The sequence below is a fragment of the Arachis ipaensis genome, chromosome B4 (genome assembly GCF_059453495.1).
Source record: "Arachis ipaensis isolate K30076 ecotype BB chromosome B4, ASM5945349v1, whole genome shotgun sequence".
NCBI lineage: Eukaryota > Viridiplantae > Streptophyta > Magnoliopsida > Fabales > Fabaceae > Arachis > Arachis ipaensis.
In genome coordinates, this window is record NC_142439.1 from 27,678,792 (window position 1) to 27,697,684 (window position 18,893).

Genomic DNA, 18,893 nt, shown 5'->3' on the forward strand with positions numbered 1-18,893 from the left:
CAATTAGTTTCTCTGATGCAACAGAACCGCAAGTTTCATGGACTTCTATCTGAATATCCTTTTTCAGTTCTTAACTGAATTTTTGCAGATCTGTGATGCTGTTAAGACCAATGGGGTTGATCCTGAGGTCTACAGGCTTATGCTTTTCCCGTTTGCTGTAAGAGACAGAGCTAGAGTATGGTTGGACTCTCAACCTAAAGATAGCCTGAACTCTTGGGATAAGCTGGTCACGGCTTTTTTAGCCAAGTTCTTTCCTCCTCAAAAGCTTAGCAAGCTTAGAGTGGATGTTCAAACCTTCAGACGAAAGGAAGGTGAATCCATCTATGAAGCTTGGGAGAGATACAAGGAACTGACCAAAAAGTATCCTTCTGACATGCTTTCAGAATGGACCATCCTGGATATATTCTATGATGGTCTGTCTGAGTTATCAAAGATGTCACTAGACCATTCTGCAGGTGGATCCATTCACCTAAAGAAAACACCTGTAGAAGCTCAAGAATTCATTGACATGGTTGCAAATAACCAGTTCATGTACACTTCTGAAAGGAATCCTGTGAATAATGGGACGCCCATGAGGAAGGGAGTTCTTGAAATTGATACTCTGAATGCCATATTGGCTCAGAATAAAATATTGACTCAGAAAGTCAATATGATCTCTCAGAGTCTGAATGGATTGAAGGAATCATCCAACAGTACTAAAGAGGCATCTTCTGAAGAAGAAGCTTATGATCCTGAGAACCCTGCAATAGCAGAGGTGAATTACATGGGTGAACCCTATGGAAACACCTATAATCCCTCATGGAGAAATCATCCAAATTTCTCATGGAAGGATCAACAAAAGCCTCAACAAGGCTTTAACAATGGTGGAAGAAACAGGTTTAGCAATAGCAAGCCTTTTTCATCATCTACTCAGCAAAAGACAGAGAGCTCTGAGCAGAATCCATCTAGCTTAGCAAATATAGTCTCTGATCTATCTAAGGCCACTTTAAGTTTCATGAATGAAACAAGGTCCTCCATTAGAAATTTGGAGGCACAAGTGGGCCAGCTGAGTAAAAGAGTCACTGAAACTCCTCCTAGTACTCTCCCAAGCAATACAGAAGAGAATCCAAAAAGAGAGTGCAAGGCCATTGATTTAACCATCATGGCCGAACCTACAAGGGAGGGAGAAGACGTGAATCCCAGTGAGGAAGACCTCCTGGGACGTCCAGTCATCAACAAGGAGTTTCCTTCTGAGGAACCAAAGGAATCTGAGGCTCATCTAGAGACCATAGAGATTCCATTGAACCTTCTTATGCCATTCATGAGCTCTGATGAGTATTCTTCTTCTAAAGAGAATGAAGATGTCACAGAAGAGCAAGTTGCCAAGTACCTTGGTGCAATCATGAAACTGAATGCCAAATTATTTGGTAATGAGACTTGGGAAGCTGAACCTCCCTTGCTCATCAATGAACTAGGTGATCTGGATCAACTGACATTGCCTCAGAAGAAATAGGATCCTGGAAAGTTCTTAATACCTTGTACCATAGGCACCATGACCTTTGAGAAGGCTCTATGTGACCTTGGATCAGGGATAAACCTCATGCCACTCTCTGTAATGGAGAAACTGGAAATCTTTGAGGTGCAAGCTGCCAGAATCTCATTAGAGATGGCAGACAACTCTAGAAAACAGGCTTATGGACAAGTAGAGGACGTGCTAGTAAAGGTTGAAGGCCTTTACATCCCTGCTGATTTCATAATCCTGGATACTGGGAAGGATGAGGATGAATCCATCATCTTTGGAAGACCTTTCCTAGCCACAGCAAGGGCTGTGATTGATGTGGACAGAGGAGAATTGATCCTTCAACTGAATGAGGGTAACCTTGTGTTTAAAACTCAAGGATCTCCTTCTGCGACCATGGAGAGGAAGCACGAAAAGCTTCTCTCACTGCAGAGTCAACCAAAGCCCCCACAGTCAAACTCTAAGTTTGGTGTTGGGAGGGCACAACCAAACTCTAAGTTTGGTGTTGAACCCCCACATTCAAACTCTAAGTTTGGTGATGGGAGGTTCCAACCTTGCTCTGAACATATGTGAGGCTCCATGAGAGCTCACTGTCAAGCTATTGACATTAAAGAAGCGCTTGTTGGGAGGTAACCCAATGTTATCTAATTATATTTTTTTATTTTCCATTGTTATTTTATGTTTTCTTTAGGTTGATGATCATGTGAAGTCACAAAAACTACTGAAAAATAAAAAAATAGAGTGAAAAATAGAATGAAAAGCAGCACACCCTGGAGGAGAACAGTCTGGCGTTTAACGCCAGAAACAGGCACCAAGCTGGCGTTTAATGCCAGAAACAAGCATCTACCTGGCGTTAAACGCCAGAACAGAGCATGGAAGTGGCGTTTAACGCCAGAAACAGGCAGCAGTCTGGCGTTAAATGCTAGGATTGCATGTATAGGGCGTTTTACACGTCTAAAGGGTACAAGGATAAAAAATCCTTGACACTTCAGGATCTGTGGACCTCACAGGATCCCCACCTAACCCTATTCTCTCCCCTTCACACCTTTTCATAACTCTCTTCCCCAAATGCCCTTCACCAATCACTTCAATCACTCTTTTCCATCACCCCCTCACCACTCACATCCATCTTCTCTTCCCCAGAAACCCCACCTACCTTCAAATTCAAAATATTTTCCCTCCCAAACCCAACCCTAAATGGCCGAACCCTAAATCCCTCCACACCTCTATATAAACCCCTCATTCCTTCTTCTATTTCATACAACACGACCCTCTCTTCTTCCACTTGGCCGAAACCTACTCTCTCTCTCTCCTCCATTTCTCTTCTTCTTCTACTTCTTTCTTTCTTTTTTTGCTTGGGGACGAGCAAACATTTTAAGTTTGGTGTGGTAAAAGCATAGCTTTTTGTTTTTTCATAACCATTTATGGCACCTAAGGCCAGAGAAACCTCTAGAAAGAGGAAAGGGAAGGCAATTGCTTCCACCTCTAAGTCATGGGAGATGGAGAGATTCATCTCAAAGGTCCATCAAGACCACTTCTATGAAGTTGTGGCCAAGAAGAAAGTGATCCCTGAGGTTCCTTTCAAGCTCAAAAGGAATGAGTATCCGGAGATCCGACTTGAGATTCAAAGAAGAGGTTGGGAAGTTCTCACCAACCCCATTCAACAAGTTGGGATCCTAATGGTTCAAGAGTTCTATGTAAACGCATGGATCACAAGGAACCATGATCAAAATGTGAACCCAAATCCAAAGCATTGGCTTACTATGGTTCGGGGAAAATACTTAGATTTCAGTCCAGAAAATGTAAGGCTGGCGTTCAACTTGCCAATGATGGAAGAGAACGCACGCCCCTACACAAGAAGGGTCAACTTTGATCAAAGGTTGGACCAAGTCCTCATAGACATATGTGAGGAAGGAACTCAATGGAAAATTGACTTAAGAGGCAAGCCAGTTCAATTAAGAAGGCATGACCTCAAACCAGTGGCTAGGGGATGGCTAGAGTTTATTCTACGCTCAATCATTCCTACTAGTAACCGGTCTGAAGTTACTATAGACCGGGCCATCATGATCTATAGTATCATGATTGGAGGAGAGGTGGAAGTTCATGAGATTATACCTCAAGAACTCTAAAAGGTGGCTGACAAGTCCTCCACTTGGGCAAGGTTAGCCTTTCCTCACCACATATGCCACATCTGCAATTCGGCTGAAATTGACATAGAGGGAGATATCCTCATTGAAGAGGATAAGCCCATCACTAAGAAAAGGATGGAGCAAATAAGAGATCATGGACCTCAACATGAGCATGAGGAGATTCCTCACCATGAAATCCCTGAGATGCCTCAGGGGATGCACTTTCCTCCACAGAATTATTGGGAACAAATCAACACTTCCCTAGGAGAATTAAGTTCCAACATGGGACAACTAAGGGTGGAGCATCAAGAGCACTCCATCATCCTCCATGAAATTAGAGAAGATCAAAGAGCTATGAGGGAGGAGCAAGAAAGACAAGGAAGAGACATAGAGGAGCTCAAGAGCACCATTGGTTCTTCAAGAAGAGGAAGACGCCACCCTCACTAAGGTGGACTCATTCCTTAATCTCCTTGTTTATTTATTTTCCTATTTTTTGATTTTTGAGCTTTATGTTTTATTTATGTTTGTGTCTTTACTATATGATCACTAGTGTCTAAGTGTCTATGCCTTAAAATTATGAATATGAATCCATCACCTCTCTTAAATGAAAACTGTTTTAATTACAAAAGAACAAGAAGTACATGGTTTCGAATTCATCCTTGAAACTAGTTTAATTATTTTTATGTGGTGGCAACACTTTTTATTTTCTGAATGAATGCTTGAACAGTGCATATGTCTTTTGAAGTTGTTGTTTATGAATGTTAAATATGTTGGCTCTTGAAAGAATGATAAAAAGGAGAAATGTTATTTGATAATCTGAAAAATCATAAAAATGATTCTTGAAGCAAGAAAAAACAGTGAATACAAAAGCTTGTAGAAAAAAAAAATATGCGAAAAAAAAGAGAAAAAGAAAAAGAAAAAGTAAGTAGAAAAAGCCAAAAGCTCTTTAAACCAAGAGGCAAGAGCAAAAAGCCAATAGCCCTTAAAACCAAAAGGCAAGGGTAATAAAAAGGATCCAAGGCTTTGAGCATCAGCGGATAGGAGGGCCTAAAGGAATAAAATCCTGGCCTAAGCGGCTAAACCAAGCTGTCCCTAACCATGTGCTTGTGGCGTGAAGGTGTCAAGTGAAAACTTGAGACTGAGCGGTTAAAGTCAAGGTCCAAAGCAAAAATAAGAGTGTGCTTAAGAACCCTGGACACCTCTAATTGGGGACTTTAGCAAAGCTGAGTCACAATCTGAAAAGGTTCACCCAGTTATGTGTCTGTGGCATTTATGTATCCGGTGGTAATACTGGAAAACAAAGTGCTTAGAGCCACGGCCAAGACTCATAAAGTAGCTGTGTTCAAGAATCAACATACTGAACTAGGAGAATCAGTAACACTATTTGAATTCTAAGTTCCTATAGATGCCAATCATTCTGAACTTCAATGGATAAAGTGAGATGCCAAAACTATTCAAGAGGCAAAAAGCTACAAGTCCCGCTCATCTTATTGGAGCTAAGTTTCATTAATATTTTGGAATTTATAGTATATTCTCTTCTTTTTATCCTATTTGATTTTCAGTTGCTTGGGGACAAACAACAATTTAAGTTTGGTGTTGTGACGAGCGGATAATTTATACGCTTTTTGGCATTGTTTTTACATAGTTTTTAGTATGATTTAGTTAGTTTTTAGTATATTTTTATTAGTTTTTAAATAAAAATCACATTTCTGGACTTTACTATGAGTTTTTGTATTTTTCTGTGATTTCAGATATTTTCTGGCTGAAATTGAGGGACTTGAGCAAAAATCAGATTCAGAGGTTGAAGAAGGACTGCAGATGCTGTTGGATTCTTACCTCCCTGCACTCAAAATGGATTTTCTGGAGCTACAGAACTCCAAATGGCACACTCTCAATTGCGTTGGAAAGTAGACATCCAGGGCTTCCCAGCAATATATAATAGTCCATACTTTGCCCGAGTTTAGATGACGCAAACTGGCGTTTAACGCCAGTTCCATGCTGCATTCTGGAGTCAAACGCCAGAAACAGGTTGCAAAGTGGAGTTAAACGCCAGAAACAGGTTACAAACTGGCGTTCAACTCCAAGAAAGACCTCTACATGTGTAAATCTCAATGCTCTGCCCAAGCACACACCAAGTGGGCCCCGGGAGTGGATTTCTGCATTATTTACTCATTTCTGTAAACCCTAGTAACTAGTTTAGTATAAATAGGACTTTTTACTATCTTTGTAGGGGATCTTTGATCAGTTTTATGCTATCTTAGACTTTCATGGAGGCTGGCCATTCGGCCATGCCTGGACCATTATCACTTATGTATTTTCAAACGGTAGAGTTTCTACACACCATAGATTAAGGTGTGGAGCTCTGCTGTTCTTCATGAATTAATACAAAGTACTACTATTTTTCTATTCAATTCAAGCTTATTCCTGTTCTAAGATATCCATTCGCACCCAAGAACATGATGAATGTGATGATTATGTGACGCTCATCATCATTCTCACTTATAAATGCGTGCCTGACAAATACTTCCGTTCTACATGCAAACAAGCTAGAATGAGTATCTCTTAGATATCTAATACAGAGGACCGAGTCCGAGATATTAGAATCTTTGTGGTATAAGCTAGAACCTATGGATGGCCATTCCTGAGATCCAAAAAGTTTAAACCTTGTCTGTGGTATTCCGAGTAGGATCTGGGAAGGGATGGCTGTGACGAGCTTCAAACTCGCGAGTGCTGGGCGTAGTGACAGACGCAAAAGAATAGTAAATCCTATTCTAGTATGATCGAGAACCGACAGATGATTAGCCATGCAGTGACAGCGCATTGGACCAATTTCACAGAGAGGATGGGATGTAGCCATTGACAACGGTGATGCCCTACATAAAGCTTGCCATGGAAAGGAGTAGGAATGGTTGGATGAAGACAACAGGAAAGCAGAGATTCAGAGGAACGAAAGCATCTCTACACGCTTATCTGAAACTCTCACCAATGAATTACATAAGTATCTCTATCTTATTTTAATTATCTTTTAGTATACTATAATCTCTTAATACATTTGAATCCGCCTGACTGAGATTTACAAGGTGACCATAGCTTGCTTCAAGCCGACAATCTCCGTGGGATCGACCCTTACTCATGTAAGGTTTATTACTTGGACGACCCAGTGCACTTGCTGGTCAGCTGTGCGAAGTTGTGACAAAGAATTAAGATTATGAACGTGCGTATAAAGTTTTCAGCGCCGTTACCAAGGAATGGAACCGTCACGATTTCTGGATTTATATTCATAACTTTAAGGCATAGACACTTATACACTAGTGATCATATAGTAAAGACACAAACATAAATAAAACATAAAGCTCAAAAATCGAAAAACAGAAAAATAAATAAACAAGGAGATTAACGAATGAGTACACCTTAGTGAGGGTGGCGTCTTCCTCTTCTTGAAGAACCAATGGTGCTCTTGAGCTCCTCTATGTCTCTTCCTTGTCTTTCTTGCTCCTCCCTCATAGCTCTTTGATCTTCTCTAATTTCATGGAGGATGATGGAGTACTCTTGATGCTCCACCCTTAGTTGTCCCATGTTGGAACTTAATTCTCCTAGGAAAGTGTTGATTTGTTCCCAATAATTTTGTGGAGGAAAGTGCATCCCCTGAGGCATCTCAAGGATTTCATGGTGAGGAATCTCCTCATGCTCATGTTGAGGTCCATGATCTCTTGTTTGCTCCATCCTTTTCTTAGTGATGGGCTTGTCCTCTTCAATGAGAATGTCTTTGGCCTTAGGTGCCCTAGATTGTTATGGAAAAATAAAAAGCAATGCTTTTACCACAACAAACTTAAAATGTTTGCTCGTCCCCGAACAAAAGAAGAAAGAAAAAAGGAGTAGAAAAAGAAAAATGGAGGAGAGAAAGATGTGTGAATGGTTCGGCCAAGGGGGTTTTAGATGGTTATGATGTGTGAAAAGGAAGGAGTGATGGTTTGAATGTGAGTGGGTGGGTGTAGGTGGGTTGTATGATGGTTTTGGAGGAGTAATGGAGGTGATTGATGGAGGTTATTTTGGGGAAGAGGGTTATGGAAAGGTGTGAATGAGGAGAGAAGAAGTGGTGGGGATCCTATGGGGTCCACAGATCCTGTGGGGTCCACAGATCCTGTGGGGTCCACAGATCCAGTTGGGCCAAGGACTTATTGACGATTGGATTTTTGACGGTTTAGGATTTCACAAATGAATTCTCGTTGTAAAGTATAGTTTCTAAACCAAGCAATAATCCTTTCATACAAAAAGTTGTTTGTCACTAGTACAAACCCCTAAAATTTATAAACCGAAGTATTGGACCTCGGGTCGTTCTCCCTAGGAATTACAATGAAGTGTCTCGTTATTGGTTATGAGTTATTTTGGGGTTTTGGATAAGAGACATGAAAGTAAATGGCAATGAAAATAAACTAACAACTATAAAACACTCTTGGCAAGGTATGAAAATTAGAAGTCCTATCCTAGTTATCCTTCTCAATTGTGATGAGAATTGTTCATTGCTACCACTTAGTTAACCCTTACTAAATAAAGGAAGGTCAAGTGGATGAATTGACTTGAGCCACAAGTCCTAGCCAACTCCCAAGGAAAGACTAGCTTTAGTGCACTCCAAACCAATTAGCAATCTCTCCAATTATCAATCAACAAAGGAATTAGATAACTCAAGTGTCACTAATTACTCTACCTAGGCCAAGAGGAACAAAATCTATACTAAAATCCAACCAAGCATTTCATCGAACACTTGGAAGGCATAAAAGAAAAGCAAAGTAAATTGATAACAAAAATAGAATCTAACAACAATTATGGTAATGAACTAATAACCACAATCAAAAGGAACACAATTATTATGAATTACATCTAATTGAATTGAAAGAAAATAGAAGGAGCAAAAGTAGATCTACAACAAAACCTAAGAACAACATAAAGGAAATTACAACAAAAGAATAGAAGAAGAATGAATGTAACAACAAGGAATTGAGAGGTAGAAGGAGATGAAAGCATGAATTAAAATCTAGATCTAAGATTATTGAACTAAACCTAATCCTAATTCTAGAGAGAAGTGAGAGCTTCTCTCTCTAGAAACTAACTCTCAAAACTAATCTAAACTAAAAGTGATTAGTGGTTGGGAATGATGATGATCATTCCTTGTGATCTCATGCCTTCCCCTTAATCCTTCATCCTTTTATTCCTTTCCCTTAGCAATTTGGCGCCAAAAATGGGTTCAGAAACCCTCTCAAATCGCCAGGCACGTGTTGCATTAATGAGGTCATGTGCCAGCATCGGCGCGTGCGCGCATGGTACGCGTGCGCGTCCCTGGTCGATTCTGCAATGTGCGCGCGAGCGCCTTGTGCGCGTGCGCGTGCATGGCTGACTTTGCTTCTTTGACTTTTTATGCTTCTCTCCACTTGTATGCTTCCTTCCTTGCTTCCTTTGATCCATGCCTAGCCTATTTCAATCCTGGAATTACTAGCAAACACCTCAAGGCATCTTATGGAATCAAAGAAGAACTAGAATTCATCAAAATAAGGTTTAGAAAGCATGTTTTTACACTTAAGCACAAATATGGGAGAGATAACAAAATCATGCTAATTCCTAGGCTAAATGTGACAAAAGGTTATCAAAATACTCTAAATTCAATGCAAAACAAACCGTCAAATTGGGGTTTGTCAACCTCCCCACACTTAAGCCTTAGCATGTCCTCATGCTAAAATAAGAAGGAACTAAGGGTTATGACATTTATTGAATGCAACTAAACTATATGAGTCCTATCTGAATGCAATTATCTAAAGCAATTGGAAATGCTCAGTTCAAACAAATCAATCCCCAAGAGAGCATGTGTAAGCACAAGAGCTAGGTAATAAGGACTAAGTCCAAACCACAATTGTATTGAATTGTCAAAAGAGTTCAAACTTGCAAGATTATAGATAATATGGGTGAACACATGTGATTGAACTTTTGAACCCTCACCGGATGTGTATCCGCTCTATTCACTCAAGTGTTTAAGGGTTAATTCACTCAATTCTCTTCTAATCGTGTTTTCCAAAATTTGGTTTTCTTCTAACAATCAACATTTATTCAATGCATGCATACATTCATCATGAGGTCTTTCATTTAGGTTGTAATGGGGTTAGGGTCAAGGTAGGATCATTTATGGTCAAGTGGACTAGGATTTGAATCTTTGATTAGCATAGACTTTCCCACCTAACCTATTTAATGACCTATACAAATGCGAGCTATTCTAACTACCCATTCTTCACTTTTTCTTACATACTCATGCATTTTCTTTTCATTTCTCAACACTTATGCATTGATTCTTAGTGAGCTTCACTTTGGGGCATTTTGTCCCCTTTATTGCTTCTCTCTCTTTTTTTTTCTTTTTCTATATACATCTTTTTCTTTTCTTTTCATCATATATAATTTTTTTTCTTTATATATATATATTTCTTTTCTTTTTTTCTCTTTCAAACTAAATACGAGAACATCAATGCATAAGGTCTCTACATTTAACCAATACATGAATATGTGCCCAATTCCTAAACATAAAAGTGTACTGCCTCTTTTTATCCCATCCACTGTTCCCAAGCCTCACCAACTTTGAATAATAAAACACTCTCACTAGCCTAGGTCAATCAAGGATCCAAACAAGGACTTTTCATTGGTTTTCTGCCTTAGGCTTGTAATGTGCTAAAATAAGAATAAGTTGGTTAAGCATAGGCTCAAAGTTGGCTAACAATGGAGAGTAAAAAGGTTGGCTATTTGGGTAAGTGGCTAATGAAAGAATGGCCTCAATCATATAAATGCACAAACACAAGAGATAAACGGATATATAGAATCAAGCAAATCAAGGATCACAATCATGGAAAGAGAGCAATTTCACACAAGAATGGAAAATAAGTGGTTATAAAATGTAACCACATTAATAGGCTCAAGTCTCACAAGCTTGTGTTCTCAATTCAATACATGCTTCACAAGGTATGAAATTCAAGCAAGTTTCAAAAATTCTCTTCCAATCAATTGGGTTAAAGCCCTGTATTTAAACTTCTTGAAAAATATCAATGTTTGACTAAGTATTGTTGTGATTGAAAAGTTCAAAAATATTCTCAGTTCACCCTTTCCTTTTTCACTTAGAACCTAATATTTTATGCAAAAGGGTGACTAAATATTTGCAATCCAAAGCATGATTTCTAATCACAACTACAAACTAAAAACAAAGATAAACAAAATGTATAAAGAAGAATCCAACTAAAAGTACGGAATCTATCATCCAAAACATCTAAAAATCCAAAAGCATCAAAATATCTAAAATCCAAGATAAGCAATAAAAGTATCCAAAGCAACTAGAAATGCATCAAAATATATACAAAGATGTGCAAAATGAGATAACTAGGCCGAAAAGTTCACCGGTTCCCAAATAATGCTACCGGTGCACTCCCCACACTTAAAACCAAGCATCGTCCTCGATGCTAAACCGGAGGGTCAGTGGGAGGTACAACGATAGGCTCTGGCTCTGACTGTGGCTGTGGGACCAGCTGAGTCTCCTGTGCCTGAGGTGGCTCTGTAGTGTCAGGGGCATCCTGTTGAACCGGCACCTCCGCGTCCTCCTCCTGATGATCCAGCTCATCGGAGGCCGGAGAATCGGGAAGCGGAGGTAGCACAGCGCCCAGAGAGATAAGTGCCTGGTCTATCCGATCCAAACGGCGTCTGACATGGTGTCGCTCTCGCTCTAAGAACCGGAAGAGACGCTGGACCAGGAGATAGGTAGGCTCAGGTGCTGCTGGAGGGCCTGTAGATGGTGAAGGAGCTGCGGGTGTAGAAGATGATGGGCCAGCTGCAGGGGAAGGTGGTGAAGGTGTCCCTACGACAGCTCTAGCCCGAGAGCGGCGTCTAGCAGGTGGCTTCTCGTGCACCCAAACACCCCAGGGGATAGTAACCTCCCTGTCATCTGCATCAGCTGGTGGTGGTCGCACATCATCATCTGACCACGGGACATCAGCTAAGGCTGCCATACTCGTGACCAATGTAGGAAATGGAAGTAGGCCACGAATATGCACCCGCCACATGCACTGTCGGATAAGTCTAGGGAAAGAGACATCCTTCCCCTCCATAACACACCCGATCAGCAGAAGCATCTCCATGGGGACCTCAGAAAAGTTGGTGGTAGGCAGGACGTAGTGGGCGAAGATCATCTGCCAAGTCCTGGCCTCCCTAGTCAAATGAGTGAATAACATCCCCTTTGGCTTGGTGTTGCCCGCATCCATAACCCATGAAGCATCCGGTATCCCAATCACGCGCCGAAGCGCCTCATAATCAAAAGTCATGGTATGGATGGCTATCTCAGCCTGATGATGGGCACACAGGTCATGCGGAATGTGTCGGCAATGTAATGCCTCCCCAATGGCGGTCTCGGTGACCATAATCTCTCTGCCCCGCACCTGAACTGAGTCCAAAGTCGGACGGAAGAAGTTGCAGTAGAATTCCTTCACCCAAGATATATTTATGTCACCCAAATCCTGGTCAACAAAGTCAATACCTAACTCAAGGATCCGACCGGTAATGCGTCGTCTCACATCATTAGGTAGGAGCAACTTCTTCTCAATATTTAGCTTCGTTGTTCGATATCTAGAGAACCGAAGCTCACAGTAGAGATTGGGGAATTTGTCTGGATTGTTAGAAGGCAACTGCTGATTCTCTTTATCCTCGTCATGCAATGGATTCTTAGCATAGTTCTTGTAGATGGAAGGAATGGAGGGGGTAGAGTGTTTTCTCTTCTTAGAGGCGGTGGCTATGGCTTTGCCTTTATTCGACATCCTGAAAAATGTGATAGAATATATAAAACATTTAGCATGTAGCAAAAAATGGTCAGGTCATAACTGACAAAGAACAATCATGATGTCCCAATGAATATGCAAAAGTGAACAAGTAAACCAAAAAAATGCAAGCTTCATTAAAGTCAACAACTCATATTCACAAGGCAATAATATCATCATATAGTTGGAGGAATTTGTTAAAGATGGTTAAAGGTGAGTGGAAGTGGAATGGTTAAAGAAGTTAGTAAGTTAGAAAAGTAGGTTAGTGATATGATGATATTTATGCATAATGAAACGAAAAGTTGTGGTTTATGTTCACGATGATTGATGCAAGTCCGGAAAGTCAAACGGAAACGGAAATTTGCCCAAAACTGAAATAAAGATCAGGATGAAACTAATTTTCTTGAAAATCGGGCAGCATTCCGGCTTAAAATTGGACGTTCCCGGATAGCAAAATAGCACAATTAGCACAAAAATAGCATCAATCACGCACAGCAGCAAACAGATATTATTTGCTACACATATTGCATGGAATATCAACCCAAAACCAACATACCGTACCCAAGGAAACAAACAGCAGATATGCACATACGGAGTAATTATCAGGCCTAGAATCCTCTATCCAGCCCTAGCTACCTAACAGCAATTATATCTATCTAACCTAACATACAAAATTTGAATTTAGCTAACTAACATGCAATTCTAGGAACTAACACAAATGAACAAATAAAAAGGAAAAATAGAAAAAAGAGATAGCAGAAATGGAGCAGGAACCTGGGAGCCGGGAAGAACTGAAAATGGAAAGTGGGGACTACGATAGGGCAGGGGCAGCAGAGACAGACTGGCACCGCCGTGAACGGTGGCGCGGTGGCTCGAGAAACTGAGGGAAGGAGGGACGGCGATGGTGAGAGGGCGAGGAGGTCAGAGGAGTAAGAGAGAAGGGGAGAGAGAAGAGGGGAAGGCAGTGATGGTGGCGCGGCGGCGGAGATGGTGGCGCGGTGGGAGTTTGGCCGGGAGGAGGAAGAGAGGAGAGAGAGAGAGAGAGAGAGAGGGTGGGTGGTGGTGAGAGGGGAAGAGAATTGATGGCCAAGGACGGTGACGGAGGGGTAGGTCGTGCGGCGGCGACCGGCGCCGCTGCTGCGACGGCAGTTGGGGGAGAGAGATTGGAGAAATGGGGTGCACGACTGCGCAGTGTGCTACGCATGCTAGGGTTATCCCTATTTTTGAATCGGCGCGCGCGCGCACCTTGCGCGTCCGCGTCCATTGAGAGAACGTGAGTCCTACGTGTGTGCGTACAACGCGCTTAAGCAGGGATGAGCAAAATAGGAACGGACGCGTGCGCGTACCTTGCGCGCACGCGTGCGTGGAGTTGGGCTAGGGGCTTAGAGTTAGCCCAACTCAGGCCTAACTCTCTGGAGAATGGCCTGGGAGTCGCGCCACTAGATTTGCGCGCACGCGGCAAGTACGCATCCGCGTGCATTGAGGGGAATGGAGATCCACGCGTGAGCGTACAGTGCACGCTAACGTGGGGTGGCATATTAGGCAGGGGTGCGTGCGCGTACCTTGTGCGCACGCGTACATGAGATTGGGCCTGAGGCTTAGAATGGGCTTGAGGCACGCCCAACTCTCTGGTCCATGGCCTAGTTTGGTGGCACCACGCAAGGACGCGCGCGCGGCAAGTGCGCGTCCACGTACATGGACGAGTTGTGAAATGGCGCGCTGGCGCGATGGATGTGCTCGCGCAGATCGGGTTGGGCCTGGGGCCTAGAGCTAGCCCAGAAATGGCTTAACTCTCTGGGGTTTGGCTCAATCAATTGCAGCAAAATAATCGGCGCGGACGCGGCAGGTGCGCGTCCGCGTGGGTCAATGTTGGGCTTCAAGGCACAATGTTTGCCCAAGGGAAGCCCAACTCTCTGGAGTGTGGCTCGTGGTGCATGCGCGTCGGGACGCGTACGCGTACGTTGTGCGCGCGCGTCCACGCCCCCCCTCCCCCTTTTTTTTTTTTCGGAAGAAAAAACTTGCTGGGTGCTCCCCTTAGTGTTCACAACTCTTATTCACTCAACCATCATACAATTCACAAAAATGCAATTTTTGATATTATTCATCTACTACTAAACACAACATGCATGTGACTAAGCTAACAATTAAGTTGTACAAACAAATTATGTGAAATATCTACCTACAATGGTAACTCGAATCACTTATTAGGCAAATTCAAAAGAGAATGGAAAGAGTTTACCATGGTGGGGTGTCTCCCACCTAGCACTTTTAGTTTAAGTCCTTAAGTTGGACATTTTGAGATGCTTATTGTCATGGTGGCTTATGTTTGTACTCATCCTTGAATCTCCAAGGATCTTTGCTCCTCAATTGGTTGACAGAATTTCCAACCCTTTTCATCAAGTTTGGGCAAAGTTCTACCCAAGATATGAGTCCCCATAGTTGGTCTTCACATAGCGAACCGGGATCCCATATCTTGTTTTCGCACCCATCTTCGATGTGGTCTTCATACTTTGTCTTTCCGGGTGGTTGACATATAGAATTCTCTTTAACATACCAAACCTTCTGTTGAGACCCATGCAATGTGATATTCTTCCAATCATCGTTCCTATGCCTTGAAACTTTGACCTTAATGAGCCTAATTCCTAACTTGCAACCACTACACAATTCTCTTTTTCCCTTAAGTCCACAAAGAGCTCTAAGTTGTCCATTATTTTCAATCAAACCATATTCAAGTGGGAAATTAAAGTCTAGAGATAGAGATTTTACCCACTTAAATATTGTATTGGATGGTAACTTGGGAAGGGAGACCTCCCCACACTTAGACAATGCAAGGTCTACTTCCTTGTGCTCTTCTTTGTGTATTTCCACCTCTTTGCGGGCTTCCTTGATTTCAACCTTTCTCCTTTTATCACATAGCTTGGTGTTGTCTTCAAGAACTTTGATTTCTTGCTTAATGGGAGGTGGTTCAATTTTGGATAGAAATTCATTGATGAATAAATCCATTTCTTGGTCAACCTCTTCATATTCTTCAATTTCGATATACACCATGTCAACATTTTTCTCTTGGTAGCTCTCTTTCTCATTGCTCACCAAGGGTATGGGAGGTTGTGCACACTCTTTAATACTTTCAACTCCATGTCCAATGGGAGAGGATTCCATTGTAGAGAGAAATTCATCCATGATTGAATCCATCTCTTGATAAACCTCTTCCAAGTCTCCAACGATGATATGTCTTGGAGATTGCGCACCCTCCTCAACATCAATATCAAGCTTCGTGGAAGAGTCCTTCATGATGCTACATTCCCATGGACTTTCAACATCTCCGAGATCTTCAACCACTTCTTCCTTTTCTTCAATGATTATAGGTTCCTCTAGTTGCTCCAATACAAAATTTGACTCCTCCTTCTCCACCGAATTTTCCAATTTCTCCTTCATGCTTTGCTCTTCTTTTGACTTTTCACATGTGGTCACGGAAGTACCTTGAGTATTCAAGCATTGGTGGGCTAAAGTGTGCACCACCTTGGTCAAATTGGTCACAAACTCAAGTGTATCCCGCTTCATGGCTTCTTGTCCTTGGAGTAACAAAGTGAGGGGATCGTCTATTGGGGCTTGGGGTGAATAGGAAGGTTTATTATTTTGGAGAGAGGGTTCATGGTAGGAAGGTGGTTCTTCTTGGTAAGGGTATGGAGATGGTGAGGGTTGAGGTGGTTCATGGTAGTAATCTTGATAAGGTTGTGGTGGTTCTAAAGGTTCTTGCTCATAATGATCACAAGGATGTGGTATGGGTGATTGGTTATATGATGGATAAGGGTCACCTAAAGGTACTTGGTAGAAAGGGGCTTGTGAGTATGGTTGAGCATCATGTTGAGGATAAGATTCATAGGCATATGGTGGTGGTTGATTGTCATAAAAGGAGTCACCATAACCATTGAATTGACATGAATTAAGATGAGAATTATACCTATAAGTGTCCGAAGGTTGATGCCAATAGGAGTGATCAATTCCTTGAGGCTCCTCCCATCTTGGAGTGTTCCATCCTTGGTACATGTTAGCTTTGAAGTTCACATTCCCTACAATACAATTAGAGCCAAACTCATAGCCAAAGTGAGAATTCATTATGGAAAAACAAAATAAAACTAACAAAATCTAGTAAGCAAGCAAAAGACAAACTATTTACACTATTCACATATGTACAATAACCAATAACATAACACCATTGCTCATCCCCGGCAACGGCACCATTTTGACGATTGGATTTTTGACGGTTTAGAATTTCACAAATGAATTCTCGTTGTAAAGTATAGTTTCTAAACCAAGCAATAATCCTTTCATACAAAAAGTTGTTTGTCACTAGTACAAACCCCTAAAATTTATAAACCGAAGTATTGGACCTCGGGTCGTTCTCCCTAGGAATTACAATGAAGTGTCTCGTTATTGGTTATGAGTTATTTTGGGGTTTTGGATAAGAGACATGAAAGTAAATGGCAATGAAAATAAACTAACAACTATAAAACACTCTTGGCAAGGTATGAAAATTAGAAGTCCTATCCTAGTTATCCTTCTCAATTGTGATGAGAATTGTTCATTGCTACCACTTAGTTAACCCTTACTAAATAAAGGAAGGCCAAGTGGATGAATTGACTTGAGCCACAAGTCCTAGCCAACTCCCAAGGAAAGACTAGCTTTAGTGCACTCCAAACCAATTAGCAATCTCTCCAATTATCAATCAACAAAGGAATTAGATAACTCAAGTGTCACTAATTACTCTACCTAGGCCAAGAGGAACAAAATCTATACTAAAATCCAACCAAGCATTTCATCGAACACTTGGAAGGCATAAAAGAAAAGCAAAGTAAATTGATAACAAAAATAGAATCTAACAACAATTATGGTAATGAACTAATAACCACAATCAAAAGGAACACAATTATTATGAATTACATCTAATTGAATTGAAAGAAAATAGAAGGAGCAAAAGTAGATCTACAACAAAACCTAAGAACAACATAAAGGAAATTACAACAAAAGAATAGAAGAAGAATGAATGTAACAACAAGGAATTGAGAGGTAGAAGGAGATGAAAGCATGAATTAAAATCTAGATCTAAGATTATTGAACTAAACCTAATCCTAATTCTAGAGAGAAGTGAGAGCTTCTCTCTCTAGAAACTAACTCTCAAAACTAATCTAAACTAAAAGTGATTAGTGGTTGGGAATGATGATGATCATTCCTTGTGATCTCATGCCTTCCCCTTAATCCTTCATCCTTTTATTCCTTTCCCTTAGCAATTTGGCGCCAAAAATGGGTTCAGAAACCCTCTCAAATCGCCAGGCACGTGTTGCATTAATGAGGTCATGTGCCAGCATCGGCGCGTGCGCGCATGGTACACGTGCGCGTCCCTGGTCGATTCTGCAATGTGCGCGCGAGCGCCTTGTGCGCGTGCGCGTGCATGGCTGACTTTGCTTCTTTGACTTTTTATGCTTCTCTCCACTTGTATGCTTCCTTCCTTGCTTCCTTTGATCCATGCCTAGCCTATTTCAATCCTGGAATTACTAGCAAACACCTCAAGGCATCTTATGGAATCAAAGAAGAACTAGAATTCATCAAAATAAGGTTTAGAAAGCATGTTTTTACACTTAAGCACAAATATGGGAGAGATAACAAAATCATGCTAATTCCTAGGCTAAATGTGACAAAAGGTTATCAAAATACTCTAAATTCAATGCAAAACAAACCGTCAAATTGGGGTTTGTCACTTAACATCCCTGCTCCAATTAGGTGTGTAAAATGCCCTTGCTGTGCAATCCTGGCGTTTAACGCCAGGCTGCTGCCTGTTTCTGGCGTTAAACGCCCAAATGTTGCTTGTTTCTTGCGTTTAACGCCAGGTTGATGCTTGTTTCTGGCGTTAAACGCCAGCTTGGTGCCTGTTTCTGGCGTTAAACGCCAGACAGATACTTGTTTCTGGCGTTTAAACGCCAGACTGCTCTCCTCCAGGGTGTGCTATTTTTCATTCTATTTTTCACTCTGTTTTTTATTTTTCAGTAGTTTTTGTGACTTCACATGATCATCAACCTAAAGAAAACATAAAATAACAATGGAGAATAAATAAATATAATTAGATAACATTAGGTTGCCTCCCAACAAGCGCTTCTTTAATGTTAATAGCTTGACAGTGAGCTCTCATGGAGCCTCACAGATATTCAGAGCAAGGTTGGAACCTCCCAACACCAAACTTAGAGTTTGAATGTGGGGGTTCAACGCCAATCTTAGAGTTTGGTTGTGGCCTCCCAACACCAAACTTAGAGTTTGACTGTGGGGGCCTTGGTTGACTCTGCAGTGAGAGAAGCTTTTCATGCTTCCTCTCCATGGTTACAGAAGGAGATCCTTGAGTTTGAAACACAAGGTTGTCCTCATTCATGCTTCCTCTCCATAGTTACA

At 41.5% G+C, this 18,893-nt stretch overlaps 1 non-coding gene across 1 annotated transcript; it reads right to left on the bottom strand.

Annotated features, from left to right (window-relative positions):
• Window positions 1-271: 271 nt before the first annotated feature.
• LOC148567010 (small nucleolar RNA R71) lies at window positions 272-379 on the bottom strand. The gene has a single exon (XR_015882099.1). It is a non-coding gene; the product is annotated as a small nucleolar RNA R71 (small nucleolar RNA).
• Window positions 380-18,893: the final 18,514 nt, after the last annotated feature.